Source organism: Mastomys coucha, unplaced genomic scaffold, assembly GCF_008632895.1.
Source record: "Mastomys coucha isolate ucsf_1 unplaced genomic scaffold, UCSF_Mcou_1 pScaffold21, whole genome shotgun sequence".
NCBI lineage: Eukaryota > Metazoa > Chordata > Mammalia > Rodentia > Muridae > Mastomys > Mastomys coucha.
In genome coordinates this window covers 99,993,429-100,008,067 of record NW_022196904.1, presented here as the reverse complement: position 1 = coordinate 100,008,067, position 14,639 = coordinate 99,993,429, and the positions used below count along the sequence as shown (strand labels likewise).

The 14,639-nt window shown below is 46.9% G+C and overlaps 2 long non-coding RNA genes across 2 annotated transcripts in view; both read right to left on the bottom strand.

The window, feature by feature from the left end:
- The window catches only part of LOC116102803, a 63,228-nt gene extending 50,604 nt beyond the window's left edge, over nucleotides 1-12,624 (bottom strand). The window contains exons 1-2 of the long non-coding RNA XR_004123284.1: nucleotides 12,347-12,624; nucleotides 10,608-10,710 (exon numbers count right to left, since the gene is read on the bottom strand). This is a non-coding gene — a long non-coding RNA (uncharacterized LOC116102803). The remainder of the gene's footprint in view (nucleotides 1-10,607; nucleotides 10,711-12,346) is intronic.
- LOC116102804 lies at nucleotides 2,216-3,545 on the bottom strand. The gene is made up of 2 exons (XR_004123285.1): nucleotides 3,277-3,545; nucleotides 2,216-2,659 (listed from the first exon to the last, which is right to left on the bottom strand). It is a non-coding gene; the product is annotated as an uncharacterized LOC116102804 (long non-coding RNA).
- Nucleotides 12,625-14,639: the final 2,015 nt, after the last annotated feature.

The window sequence follows — 14,639 nt, the reverse complement described above, 5'->3', positions numbered from 1 at the left end:
CACACACACACACACCTCTCTCTCTCTCTCTCACACACACACACACACAGAGTCAGCAGGAGACCCTCTTTGCAGGCCACCCACCCAGGTATTCCCAGCTCATGAGAGCAACAGCAGCTGTGCCGGTGTCTACTATTTGACAAGCCTTCCTTGGAGACTCGAGTATCTTTTCTCATTTCTCAACTGCCGGTGAAGTCCTGACTCCCATTCTCACTTCACAGATGGGCTGCAGGAGACAGATTAATGAATCCCCCATAGGTACCTATCTCCTAATGTTCAGAATCTGCTGTTTTTAAAATTGATAGAACCTCTCTATAAAGCATTTTGTATAAAAGTCTTCAGTCCAATAACTCCACATCTGCAAATTCATCCCAAGTGGGAGAGGGGGCAGGGTGGGGGGGCATAAAAACAAATGCAAAACTCCTTGCATGCAAAAGTATTTACCACAGCTATTTGTTAGAAAGTCAGAATAAATTTCCAAAATTAGGCAAAGGCCTGGATAAATTTGGTCACATCTTGTCAACAGAACATTATGTAACTGATTGTATGCTCATACTTTGTACAAACATAGAATAAAAGTTATAGTCCGCCGGGCGGTGGTGGCACACGGCCTTTCATCCCAGCACTTGGGAGGCAGAGGCAGGCAGATTTCTGAGTTCGAGGCCAGCCTGGTCTACAGAGTGAGTTCCAGGACAGCCAGGACTACACAGAGAAACCCTGTCTCGAAAAAAACAAAAAACAAAAAACAAACAAACAAAAAAAAAGTTATAGTCCAATCTCAGATCATAAACTATGTACAAACTTTTTTATAAAAATGAAGGGCTGGAGAGTTAGTTCAGAAGTTAAGAGCATGTACTGTTCTTGCAGAGGACCTGAGTTTTGTTCATACCACCCACATCAAGTGACTCACAACTAGCTGTTGCTCCAGCTCTAAGGGATCCAGTGTCCTCTTCTGGCTGCCATAGATACTTGCACATGTGTGTGCATAACCACAGACCTTCACACACATACACAAACACATAATTAAAAATAAACTCATAACTGGGCAGTGGTGGCGCACGCCTTTAATCCTAGCACTTGGGAGACAGAGGCAGGTGCATCTCTGAGTCTGAAGCCAACCTGGTCTATAGAGAGAATTCCAGGATAGCTAGGGGTACCCTGACAGAAGAACCCTGTCTTGAAAAGCCAAACATCCCCGATTGCTCTCCACCTTATATATTCAAGCACAGTCTCCCACTTGAACCCAGAACTCACCCATTCATCTAGGCTAGCTACCCAGCTTACCCTGGGGATTTCCTGTCTGCATTTCCAGAGTTCCTGAAATTACAGGCAGACAGCCATGTCATCTGGGCATTTACATGGGTTCTGGGGATCTGAACTCGGGTCCTCATGTTTACAGACAAATGCTGAAATACTTAGCCATCTCACCAGCCCACAATCTTCTTGGGTCTATTTATGTGACTGTGTTTTATTGAGATAAGTTGATTTAAGTTAAAAATTAACTGGTTTTATTAAATCAGCACCATGGATCCCCCCCCCCAGATGTCCACATTCCACTCCCTAGAACCTAAGAACTTTGAATACTGAATGAGACTTTGTGAGTGGGATTGATTTCCACATAATCACAAGATCCTTATCAGGGATGTCTTGATGGAAACAGAGTTGAGAATGATGTGTCCAAGAGTCTAGTCTACACAGACTACCTCAGAAAGTTTGAAAAGACAAAGATGATGTTCTCTCTGGAGCCTCCTGAATAAACACAGCCTTTGACTTCAGCCTCACTAAACATGTTTCAAAGTCCAGGCCTAGAGCCATCAGTAAGATATTAAATGCGAAGGCTGGTGAGATGGCTCAGCGGATAAGAGCACCAACTGCTCTTCCAAAGGTTCTGAGTTCAAATCCCAGCAACCACATGGTGGCTCACAACCACCCATAATGAGATCTGACTCCCTCTTCTGGTGCAGCTGAAGACAGCTACAGTGTACTTATTTATAATAATAAATAAATCTTTAGGCCTGAGCGAGTCAGGGACTGAGCAAGCGGGGTCGACTGGAGTGAGCAGAGGTCCTAAAAAGTCAATTCCCAACAACCAGATGAAGGCTCACAACTATCTATACAGCTACATAAAATAAATAAATAAATCTTTAAAAAGTATATTAAGTGTGTGTTGTTTTATGGTGTAGCATTCATGTTAATTTGCTGCAACAGTCTTTGGGGGGGGTTATTAAGGCATTTATCGTAGAAAGGCAGAGAGAGGGAGAAGAGTAAAGAAGCAGAGGGCGGCCATGGCCATGCGGAGAGAGGGGAAGGGAAGGGGGAGCAAGGCAAGAGGTGAGAGTAAGAGCAAAAGCTTAGGCTCTGCAACAGTCTTAAGAAACTAATGCAGGACCCAAAAGGTAAACCTCAAAGTGACTGCTGTTGCTAAGATGGGACCATTGTCTCTGGCACACTGATATCCACAGGGAGCCAGAGCTCAGCTCTTCATAAAGGAGCAAGGCCAACCACTGCCCAGGGATGCAGGCTGCAGCCCTCCATCCTCAGCCTCCTCCTCAGCCTAGGGAAACTGCAGGAGGCTTTGTGGGAGAGCAGGGGAACCCACTTGAATTCAAGAGCTTATTTCTGTAGGAAATCACAGTCCATTCTGGTGAGATCAGAAATTCTGAAACGAGAGGAAACTGACGATAAATACCTAAAGACGATATGAGTTCTGCCATTTTTAAAACTACCTGCAATTGTAGAGAGGGCTAAAATGCTTTCTTTTTTAAGAGTGAACATTAGTCGTGGGTGTGTGGTGTTTTAGAGTTTTAGACTGTGGATGGGAAATACTACCAAGCTTTCTTTATGTATTCATGTGTACTACCATGCTTCCAGGGATCTGAGGCACTGATCCTCCAAAGACTATTCCAAGAGGGAAGGAGAGCTTGCCGTATGTCCAGAAGTAGAGACTATACACACAACAGCAGAGCCCTTCTCTGGGAGGGAGGGACTCTGGTTCCAGATCTCAGCTGTCACTCAAGTGTGGCCTGACTTGAGTCAGTTTCCTCCAGGCTGCTCTAATGAGAGAGCCTGAGTCAGGGATCTCACTGCAAGTAACGGTAGTGACTCTAGCTAAGAATAGCTTGAAATTTGTTGTCACTGGGAGACCAGAAAGAAGATGGGATGCCAAACTTGGGACCTAGGAGAATCCAAGGTGACCAAGCGCAGGAATCATGGTAGCATAGATCCCTAATGGACCAAATCATTAGGAGCCTGTTGCTTCCCCATATAGTCACTCACCATTACAACTCAGCCTTGAAACACATGCTCCAAAGGTTCCACCGAGTCTTGGCTGAGCCAGCCAGGGTCATGGTGCACTAAGAGGAGAAGACTTGGATTCTGGCTTGGGACTTTAAACAGAGGGAAGTGGAGTTGGGAATGCAGCTTAGCTGCAAGAGTGTTGCCCTACATGCAGGAAGCCCTGGTTTCAATCCCTTGCACTGCATAAACTGGGATGTTGGCAAACACCAGCAATCCCAGCACCCAGGGGATGGAGGCAGGAGGATCAGAACATCAATATCATCCTTGGCTACATAGGGCATTGGAGGCCAGCCTGGGTATGTATGGAGACCCTGCCTCAATCATCATCATCATCATCATCATCATCATCATCATCATCATCATCATCATCAATGAGGAAACAATGGCAGATCATGTGAGGACAAGAATTCATTCATATCCCAAGTACTCCCAATCAGAAACAGCAGCATCTTCAGAGACACCACAGCTTGGAGCCAGACTGGCAAGAAATTTTGTTGATACATGGGGGAGAGGGAGTTACAATGTATCTATCTTCTTCGGGCATGTGGGCTTTCTCTACAAGCAAACCCACCGTGTCTCCCTCCCATAACATCACAGTCCTTACTGTTTCCTTGGCTCCCACTCCAGCCTCCTTCCCAACCTCCACCCAGAGATCCAGTCCCACCACCCCAAGAAGCTGCCGTCCTGCCGGCCCTCTCCTTCAGAGAGCCATTACTAACCTCCCTTTCACAGTGAACCTTCAATATCAGAACTGTCTCTTGAGACTCTTAGTAACAAACAAGAGGCCGCCCCACTTTGGTCTGAGAAACACTTGTCTGTCCCTTTTCCTTCCTCTGGCTGGAGGGCACTAGCAGACAGAGCCAGTTCAAGGGCTTAGGGCAGCTTCTGCTTTGTAAAGCCCTGCCTTGGTGACTAGAGTCAGCTGTCTGAAGGATTTAGGCTGAGTTGGAGGGACACCATGTGGCCACAACTAGTATGACATTAAGCCTGAGACCTTTTTGTAGCAGTGTAAACACTGAAGCAATGACATTAGGGATACGTTGAGAGGAAAAGCTAACATTGACACTTAACTATCTAACACCACCATTTTTATTTCTAATCCTTTCCTTTGATGTTCTCTGGCAATTGCAACCACACACATGGAATGTACCTTCCTTTCTGGTGGCATCTGACCATCAGCATCTTCCAGCCTCAGTCAAGGTTTTCACCACCACTCTCCCCAGAGCTGGTCAGTGCTTGGCAAGTTCTAGTGCTCTCAAGTGGCAAGGGGAGCATTGAACCATTGGAGTGGCATGGTGACTCAGAACACCATCACCAAGTGGTACAGGCAGGTTAAGCTATGGCAGTACTGCTCATGGACTATGGGGCCTTAACTTCCCTGTATCCCACTCTCCATTTCTGTCTAGTGGATGGAGGCGGAGGAACTATTTCCAAGGTTGCTAAGAGCTGAATGAGACAGTATCTATGGAATATGCCTAGCCTGGCCACAACCCTGACACAGGCACCCCTTCAGGACAGGACTCCTGGACAGGAAGGGACCCCTGGAGCCACACAAGCCTATGAGGTGGCTAAAAAAAAACTCAAAGAAGGCAAGTCAGACAGGTAGGTTTAGAAGCTTACAGCACAAGCGGGATTTCAAGCAGGCCCTTTTGCCTCTTCTCTCTAGAACCATGAGCTACATGTACCTGTCACTCTTCCCAGCTACTGGAAAGACCAGCTTCCTCGCTGCCTCCTCAAATCCAAGGCACTGAGAATTTTGAGAAAAGCTAAGGATCCTCTCCAAGACATCTCACACACATATACACATCATACATACATATATACATGCAAATACATGCATACACATATGTACTACACACACATTGTCTACATATACATGCACATATTTATAGACACTACATCCACATATCTACATACATATATACACATACAAATTCTCATACACACAGGAGCATCATGAGGGATCTAACTCTCAAGGGCCTGACTGAGGTAACTCTGCCCAGAAAGTTCTTTAGGAATCACCTGGCTCTGAGTGGGTCCTAAGGAGTGAAATAAAACAGGGAAGAGAAAGCCAGGCCCACATGAGGGTTCTCCCAGAGTCATCCTCCAGAGAGTCAGGCGGTACTCGGTGCAGCAGCCTTTCTGATGACTTTATGAATTAGAATTACTCTCTCCTCCTGCTCGCCAGTCTGCATCTTTTTGTCTAAGGAGTAGGCACAGGGATAAATAAGGCTCATGAGCCAACAGCTGTGATGGGTTCCCAGGTTTCCTAGGTGCAAGAGTAGAGGAATGGTCAGCTGTGGTAGAAACAGACCTGCGCCATCAGGAAAGGTGTCCCAGAGGAAGTGTTCTTTAGGTAAGGTGATATAGAAGGGTCAAATTAAAAACTGGACACTGTTTATTGCAGTCCAGCTGAACACCAGAAGGCCTAAACTAGGACAGAGACTATGGATCAAGTGGGAAGAACATCAGAAATCTCTGGGGAGTGAAATAAAGCACACACGGAGAGAGGAAGAGAGAGAGAGGGAGAGAGGAAGAGAGAGAGAGGGAGAGAGAAAGAGAAAGAGAGAGAGAAAGAGGAAGAGAGAGAGAGGGAGAGAGAAAGAGAAAGAGAGAGAGAAAGAGGAGAGAGAGAGGGAGAGACTCCTCCTGTATCTATCACTTGGGCTTTGTGCAAAGGCCCAAGCAGATCTCAGGATATCCCAGAACCTAAGTGTTTAGTGAGTTTTTCCCACAGCCACATGCTTTGCACAAAACCTGAAGGTCAGCCTCTACAACAACCTCCCCACAACAGCCTCCCCCAAACTCCTCTTACAACTTCTGCGTACCCAGTCCAGAAGGTTCTGCCCCTGCTCTGCAAACACCTCCTCCTCCTTCACAATCCAGCTGCTCAGAGGCAAGGAAACCCCTTTCAGAATGTTTCCTCCACACCAGTGAGCAATTAGCTTTCTACAAACCACTTCATTAACCCTCTAAATAAAACCTACAGAGTGGGTCTCCTACTAAACTCGATGTTACAGACGAGGAAACCAAGGCAGGGGCAGCGGAGAAGACACAGCTAGACACACTGATTCAAAGTACTTCTATCAGCAGGACTGCTCATAGCAGGAGACGGCCACAGTGCTAATGCTGGGTATCTGGGGGACTAGCTCGGGGTCCAAACTACTGTAGCCTTTCAGTAAACATATGTTGAATAAAGAAAGCAAGCAAATATGCCTCCTTCTATCTGTGACCCTCGCTCAGCTAGAGCCCAGCAACAAGCAGCCTCTCCTCTGGCTCTGCTCTCAATCCTTCCCATGTCTCCCAACTCTCTTTCACTAAGGCCTATCCCTTTCCTCAAATCCAGTCACCCAAAGGACAAGCCCTGAAGCCCCTGCCCTGATGCTCACCATGTGACAGAGAACACCCTCCTCACCCCACCGCAGGCCCCTCCAGCTGAAGGAGTTGCCAGGCCTCTGGAGCCATCTCTTTCCTGGGCCTGGGCCAAGCCTCTCCCATCTCTGCCTGCTCCCTCAGTGCCTCCGGCCCTACTCTTGATTCTTTTCTTCTTCTTACTTGTCCCCTCCTCCCCACCCCACTGCTACCCAGGCCCCCTCTCCCTTTCTCTCTCACCTCCTCCCTCCCTTCTACCCCTGGCCTCTCTCCAGTTTTTCCTCTCTCTGCCTTCCCAGACTTCCCACTCTCTCTTCCGTGCAGCCTGCCTTGGCCTCTCTCCAAAGGAAGTCAGCTGACTGCCTCGCTTTTGGGAGCTTGCGTCAGACCGGGCGGACCTTGGGGCCCTTCCCTTGGACCTCTAGAGTCCTCATTACAGCCTCCAGGCCTCCTACTACCAGCACCAAAACCCTCCCCTCCCTAGGGGAAATGTCCCCAAGCCCCCCCAGGCCCCTTGCCTCCATCTTGACGCTATCAGGAATGAACACAACACAGGATGCTCTCTGTGAGCCCTGGAGGTGGGTTCCAGAAGAGGCCCAGCACCCCGTACCTTATCAGAGTTTACTCCCATTTTTATTTCACTTGTCTCTTAAATGCGATCATTCTATGTGCCAGACATGTGATCTCTGTCTTCCAGGAGTGGTGGGAAAGAAATACTAGGCTGTACAGCGGTAGATAAAATTGAGGGATTCACAGAAATGGGTGACTTGTCTGCCATGGTAGCATGTCCCTTTAAATCCAACACTAGGTAGACAGAGACAGGAGGATTTCTTTGAGGTCCAGCCCCACCACAACTACATAGTAAAACCAGTTTTTAGAGGGGGAAAGAGAAGCCAGGGATGGGGACCAAGGCTGGAGAGATGGCTAAGCAGTCAAGAGCACCTGTTGCTCTTTTGAAGGACCCAGGTTCAGTTCTCAGTGCCCACATCTGGCACCCTCCTCTGGCTTTGTCAAGTACCAGGCATATACACATACATACATACAAGCAGGTAAAAATACTCAGTTGTACAAAATGTAAATACATAAATAAATGGATCTCTTTTTTAAAAAATTCATTTCTGAGTAATTCAGTTAATATTTGATTCAGAATTTTTCCAAGCATCCCAGCATGACCGATGCCAGGACTTATACATACTGCCAGCCTACAATTACTATTTCATTCTAATACCCAGTCAACCTTTCAAAGGGCTCATGTAGTCTGAACTAGCCTGAAACTCACTATGTAGCCCAGGCTGGCCTAGAAGTTCCGATTCGCCTTCCTGTGTCTCTCAAGTGCTGAGATTCCAGTCATGAACCACCACACCCAGGTTGTGTAGCACTGGAGAATCAGTCCCAGGACTCTGCACACTGCACAAGCATTCTATAGGCTGAGCTACACCCCTAGCCTGAATTGCCAGTTTCTTGATAAAACATCACTTTTGCTTTCTATCCACGAATAGCAGAGGCTAGATCTGGAACCTGGTTTTTTCCCTGATAGTAGGTTATTGAACCCGTGGTCTTGTGTGTGTGCACTAGGCAAGCCACTCTTCCAGCTAAGCTAACCACTAGGCCTCTGGAGCTGCTCACTCGCTGTCTCTTTCCTGTTCCTGCCAGTCACTACAGGCCCACTTACCTGGGCAGTGTCGGAGTCAGCTCTGTTAGTGAGCAAGCAGATGTTAGATTAGCTGATGATTTACAGCTGTTCTAACAAAACCGCTGTGTTTTCCTCAGTGAAGTTTCTGTCTGAATCACTCCATTTATGTAGCAGAAACAAGCTAATATCCTATAGACGCTGCTCATTGGCTGCTTTACTAAGAGAATACAGCCAGAGAATAGGCAGCCACTTACTTTCACGGAGTGCCTTGTGTCCTTTCCAGGTGCCCCCACACCCGTCTCCCTCCCAAATGTTCTTGCTCCCTAAGTCCTGGTATTCTGAGAACATTTGAGGTATTCTCCTGCCTCCAGGATTCTTCTCCTCCCCTGGGCTTGATCTCTGGACATGTTTTAGCCCCAACTCTTAGGAAGCCAAATAAAGTTCCCTCTTGTCAATAAAGCTTTCTCAGAACCCTTAGGGAGTTTTTGCCAGGCTCAATACCTGTAATTGTACAATCACAAGAGCTACAAAGCACTGTTGTTTCTAGTCATACAATAAGAAAGCTGACATGTCTACAGAGTGAGTCCAGGACAGCCTGGGCTACAGAGTGAGTCCAGGACAGCCAGGGCTATACAGAGAAACCCTGTCTCAAAAAACCAAAAAAAAAAAAGAAAGAAAGAAAGAAAGAAGAAAAGAAAGAAAGAAGAAAAGAAAGCTGGCATGGTGGCTCACACTTGTAAGAGGCTAAAGAGGGAGGTGCCTGAGTTTGAGGCTAGCCTGGGCTACATAAAGAGTTACAAATCAGTCTGTACTAAATAGCAAATGAAAAAAATAGTATGACTTAGATGTCAGACTGAACAAATTCACATTTCAGCATCTACTTAATAAAATAAAATTAATTTTAAAAATTGAGAAAGTCGTGAACCTCAATTTTCTCATCTGAGGACAGGGATAGGCCTACAGGATGTCTGAGGAAGTGGCCTGGGCACAACATGAAGTGCTTTTCGAACTAGATAGATAGTTGGTGTTCTTTTTATCATTACTGATAGTGTTGAAAATAGGAGCTAGACGTTCACTAGCAAGGTCCCAAGTTCGTTGATTTAATAAGAGTAATTTCCTACCAGAGGAAGTTAGCTGTCAAAGATTTTCACATTAAAAACTAGTGGCAAGTCTGAAACTCCAGTGACAGTCCACTCCCTGGGATTTGGCCATCTAGTTCCAACTGTCTGGGACTCCTTGCTCAGAGGCCCCAAAGGTATGCTCACTTGATCTGTACTCAGCTTCTAGAATTGGAATCATTCTAACAGCGAACTCCGACCCCTGGAATGTGGAAGCTGACCCTATGGATGGCCTCTTCTATGTGTAAGGAAGCAACACCCCTGACTCATCCACCAGGCAGAGAAGTCACCTGACAGGGAAACAGCATCGCTGAAATTGTGAACCCATAGATCCTGACCTTGGAGCTCAGCACCGCAACGTCTTGCAGGCTCCCAGAGAAAGAAGGGTTAGGGTCGGCTTCCATCTCTTCCAGCCCTCCGTCCTCCCCAGAGTCCCACAGACAGAAGAAAACAGTAACTCATTCTGTAGTTGTTAGATGGGTAACAGTTCTGCTGCTGCAACCTTCAACCCCTTCTGGAGCTGCAAGTGAGGCGCTGCATCTTCTGAGGGCCAGACAGAGTTCAGAGGTGTTGAACTCAGCCAGAAAGTTCTCCCGAGTGTGCATGCTCAGCCTCTGTACTCCATGCGTGTGCAGGGAACCTCGACTTTCTCAAAGGCACATCTATGGACTGGTCAGTTAGCTCAGTTGGTCAAATGTGTGCCTTGAAATCATGAAGACCGAGTTCATTATCCCAGCACCCTACTTTATAAAAGCATGGCCACCAAGTACCTATAAACCCAGGGTTACTGCGAATGGATAGGGGTATGCAGCAGAGACCAGAAGATTCCCTGGAGTTTGTGGACCTCGCTCCAGACTCAATGACAGACCTTGTCTCAAAAATAATGATGCAGAGAATAAGAAAAAGAGACACCTGGCATCTTCCTCTGACCTCCACACACACGCAAAGACATTGTCCTCTGACCTCCACATTCAAATGCAAACACACCTGGAAATATGTGCGTGTGCACTTGATGTGCACCTGTGAGTATAAACACACACACACACACACACACACACACACACACACACACACACACACGCACGCACGCACGCACGCACGCACGCACGCACGCACGCGCGCGCGCGCGCACGCATGAGGCAGCTCTGGGGAATCTTAGAAAGTCAGCAAACCCCCTACGTTCTTACACATGGATGGAAGCCAAAGAGATGACCAAGGCTACGTGAAGCACATCATGTTCCCAATACAGCATAAGCCCAGACACATACTCTCACTTGGCTGCAGCTTCACCTAGGAGGAAAGAAAAGAGGAGAAATGAATGTTTGTCAAGTGAATGACTGATAACCAAGGGTAAAATTCAGTCACCACCCGCAGCACTTGCCAGTCCGCTCTGAGCAACTGAAATTCTCCAGATGGAATCATCGCCCTCCTGCCTGACAGGGTTGAGCTTGGCTCCTGTCTCCACATTCTGGGACTTTCTCACAAAACATAGCTAGGCATTCCTGGCACACAGGACACAATAAAATTCACCGAATGGTTCATCTTGCCTGAGTCAAATTTCACGGTCATGATGGCTCCCATAAAGTCCCTTGGCAGAGAGGATTCTTCCCCACAGAGCGAAGCAAGCTTTGATGGATGAGGAAACTCCACCAAACTGAGGACCAGAGGAGACCCAGATGAAGTTCTCCCATCCCATAACTTCTGTGAATTCAGCCATAGCTTATATCCTGAGAATCCAGCCAGCTGTCTCACTAGCGCCGTGTGACCTCATCCTAGCCCTGATCTCACCTGATTCCTGTGCCTCGCAGTCCTCCAAGCTTTTTGCTCATGACTCAGTGTCCACATGATCACAAATTTAGCGGTAGGCACCAATCAATCACTATACTGGCAGGTTGTGGAGCCCAGAATCCATAATTCTACCACCTCTAAAAACAGTGACATGTGAGCAGGGGATACAGCTTTCTTAGATGCCTACTTGATGCAAACAAAAATCTGTAACCCTCAACACTGCATAATCCAGGAGTGGTGATGGAAATCTGTAATCCCAGTGTTTTGGGTAGTAGAGGCAGGAGGATCAGAAGTCCAAGGCCAGTGTTGCCTACATAGCAAACTAAGGCCAGCCTGGACTACATGAAACCTTCTTTCACAAAACACACACACATGATATGTGCCCTTCCTCCCACCAACTGGATCCTAAAGCATTGCAGCTGGTGACACATACAATCCCAGACAAGCCTGTTTACTGATCACTCAATGTGTGCCAGGGACATAGCTGGACATTTTATAGGCGTTATCTGATTTCATTCCCTTGATAGTCAAATAAAGTAGACTTTATGACAGCCATTTCATATATGAGGAAACAGAAACTCAAAGATCAAGTGACTGGGTTGAGATCACAAAAATAGTCAGTGGCTGAGCAAAATGACCCATCTGTGTCTGACTCCAGAGTCCAAGCCTGCAGCCTCTGCGCTCTGGAAGCCTCCAGCTCATGGTCATTCATTTCAGAGCTATAGCACTATGCACTGAGATTATCAGGCACACAGGATTGCAGACAGCTGGAACTGGTGCTAGCCTAGCAGCATGAATCCATCTGACCATTCTTCCAGCAGATGCTGGCACCTGTATGAGCCAGAACTGGGGCAGGTGCTGGGAATTAAAATAAGCAGCATGAGGCGTGAGGATTGTGCATGTGTGCATGAACTTGTGTGTGTCATATGTGCATGTATGTATATGCATATGTGTATATGTATGTGCATGTATGTATGTGCATTGTGTGTAAGTATGCATGCATAGCCCCCCTCTTTGTGTGTGTGTGTGTGTGTGTGTGTGTGTGTAAATAGAAACCAGAGGTCAACTCCAGATGTTACTCCTCAGATGTCATACACTCTTTTTGTTTTGTTTTGCTTTTTTAAGATTATTTACTTACCTGTATGTGTGTATGTCTGTGAAAATGCATTTGGATGCCCCAGGAAGCCAAAGAGAGCATCAGATTCTTTGGACCTCGAGTTACAGGTAGTTGTGAACCACCTGGTATGGGTTCAGGGAACAGAAGTTGGGTCTTCTAGAAGAACAGGAAAGACTATTAACCACTGAGCCATCCCTCTAGCACCACTCTATTTTTTTTTCCACAGGCCTGAAGCTCACCAAGTGAGCCAGGGTGCCTGGCTAACAAGCCAGCAGTCCTATCCATTTTCGCTTCCCCAGCCCTGAGATGACAAATGTATACCACCCCATCTGGCTTTCACATGGGTGCTGGGGATCAAATTCAGGCCCTCATCTCTGCACAGCAGGCCTGTCACTGACTGAGCTATCTCCTCAATTCTACCAAGAGGATCTTAAAGACATACCAGAGCTTATTCTGGGTGTTTCTCAGCATGGGAGCCATGAAAGTTCACTCTTACAGAGGTCATCTTGGTGAGGATCTTTGGGTCAGACTGAGCTAGCTCCTGGGACCTGGATTATGCAAAGTCCAGAGCACAAGGCCAAGAGATGCTGCTGTGGGTCTCATGCTGGACACTTAGTCCAGGGGAACTTTAAACAGTGGGAACAGTGCTCTGAAATCTGTCCTTTCCACCAGCTTGGACCTGCTGCTGGAAATGCCTTCAAGTGACCCACTGGAAGCAATATTTCTGAAGCCTTCCTAATTCAAATGGGAGTGTTTCTTTAACTACTGGCTTTACCTGATAAAGGAAGTCTGGAAAGGCCTGAATGCAACTGCTAAGTGAACTAAGTACCCGATAACAATTCCCAAGTCATTCCTGGGGTTGTTTTTGTTTTCTCCTAGGAAGCCAACAGGGGCTAGACAATTAGAACTGGCCCTGTGCTCCAGTCTCACGGCCTTCATGTCAGCATGCACCCTTCAACTGACTATTTAGTCAACCTCATATATCTGTGGCTAGGCATTTGTGGCATAAGCCATGGGTCCTTGTTCCACAACCTCAACATGGCAGAAGGACAAAGGGACGGAGGCATGTTCTTCAAGCTCCTATAAAGAGCCACTAAACCTATTCCTGAGGGCTCTACCTCCTGATCCAAACACTTTCTGAAGGCCCCGATTCATGGCAACATGCCCCAGTGCATTTGTCTGTCACAATTCCTCTACACCCAGCAATCTCATTTGCTTGCACTTTAAGTGTTCTCATTAAGGAGAAAGAGAGCGTGCCAGTTGGGACTGTTCATCCCAAGGGAAGTACCTGCAGGTGCTACACGTTCAGAGACTCAGCCAAAACAAGCCTCAGGCAAATGACCTAAGTGTTTACCCACTGAAACCAAGTAGGCCATGCCAGCCCAAAAATACTAAATCCTGCAACTTCCAAAACAACGCAATGGCAATGGCAATTGGGAAAAAAAAATGCAGCTCACTCCTGGATGCTTCCAGAAAGAATAAAGGTACCAAAGACTATTCCTGAAACTGGGTTCCAGTTCATGTCCTAAAGAATCCAGCTCATAACTTCATAAAAAGAATTTAGGGGCCTGGGGGTGTAGGTCAATTGGGTGAGTGTTTGCCTAGTATGCCCAGAGCCCTGGGTTCAATACCCAGTAGCACATACACTGGGCGTGATGGTGCACATCTGTGATCCTGGAAGCTGGAAGATCAGAAGGTCAAGGACATCCTCAATTACATAGCAAATCCCACAGCAATCTGGGAAACATAAGACCTCATCTGAAACAAGAATCTAGGTGAGCCTAGCCTCCACTAGGCATGCTCAGAGTTTGTCTTCTAGGTCATTTAGATCCCATCAAGTTGACATTCAAGATTAATCATCACACCAATCAAGCCCTGCCTCTTTCAGAAAGTCTGCCCTAGTTTTCACTCTGAGTCTTTTCCCAGCCTCAGTAAGGGATCCACCCCCAGCCTTGGTCATCCATAACTAATGGCCTGATAAGTCTCTAAAACAAACCAGCAACAACCATCAAGGGAAATGGGTCTTTTTGCCTCTTAGATGAGGAAATCAGTAGAAAATCAGACTGTCCAGTGCCTTTTTAAGTCCAGCTCAGCTGTCTTCCTGGTGACCTTTCCCAAGAGATGCTGAATGTTCCGTAGAGAAAGGTTAGCATGCTAGACTTTTCTGTCAGCTCTCCAGATGCTATTTTAAAGCTCAAATATGGTAGTCTGGCCTTGCAAGTGTAGAAAAGCTACTTCTGAGTAAATGCTGAAGAACTAACTAGCTGCACAGGTCCACAGCGATGTCTGTTGCAGTGCTGCCTACCCAGGATAG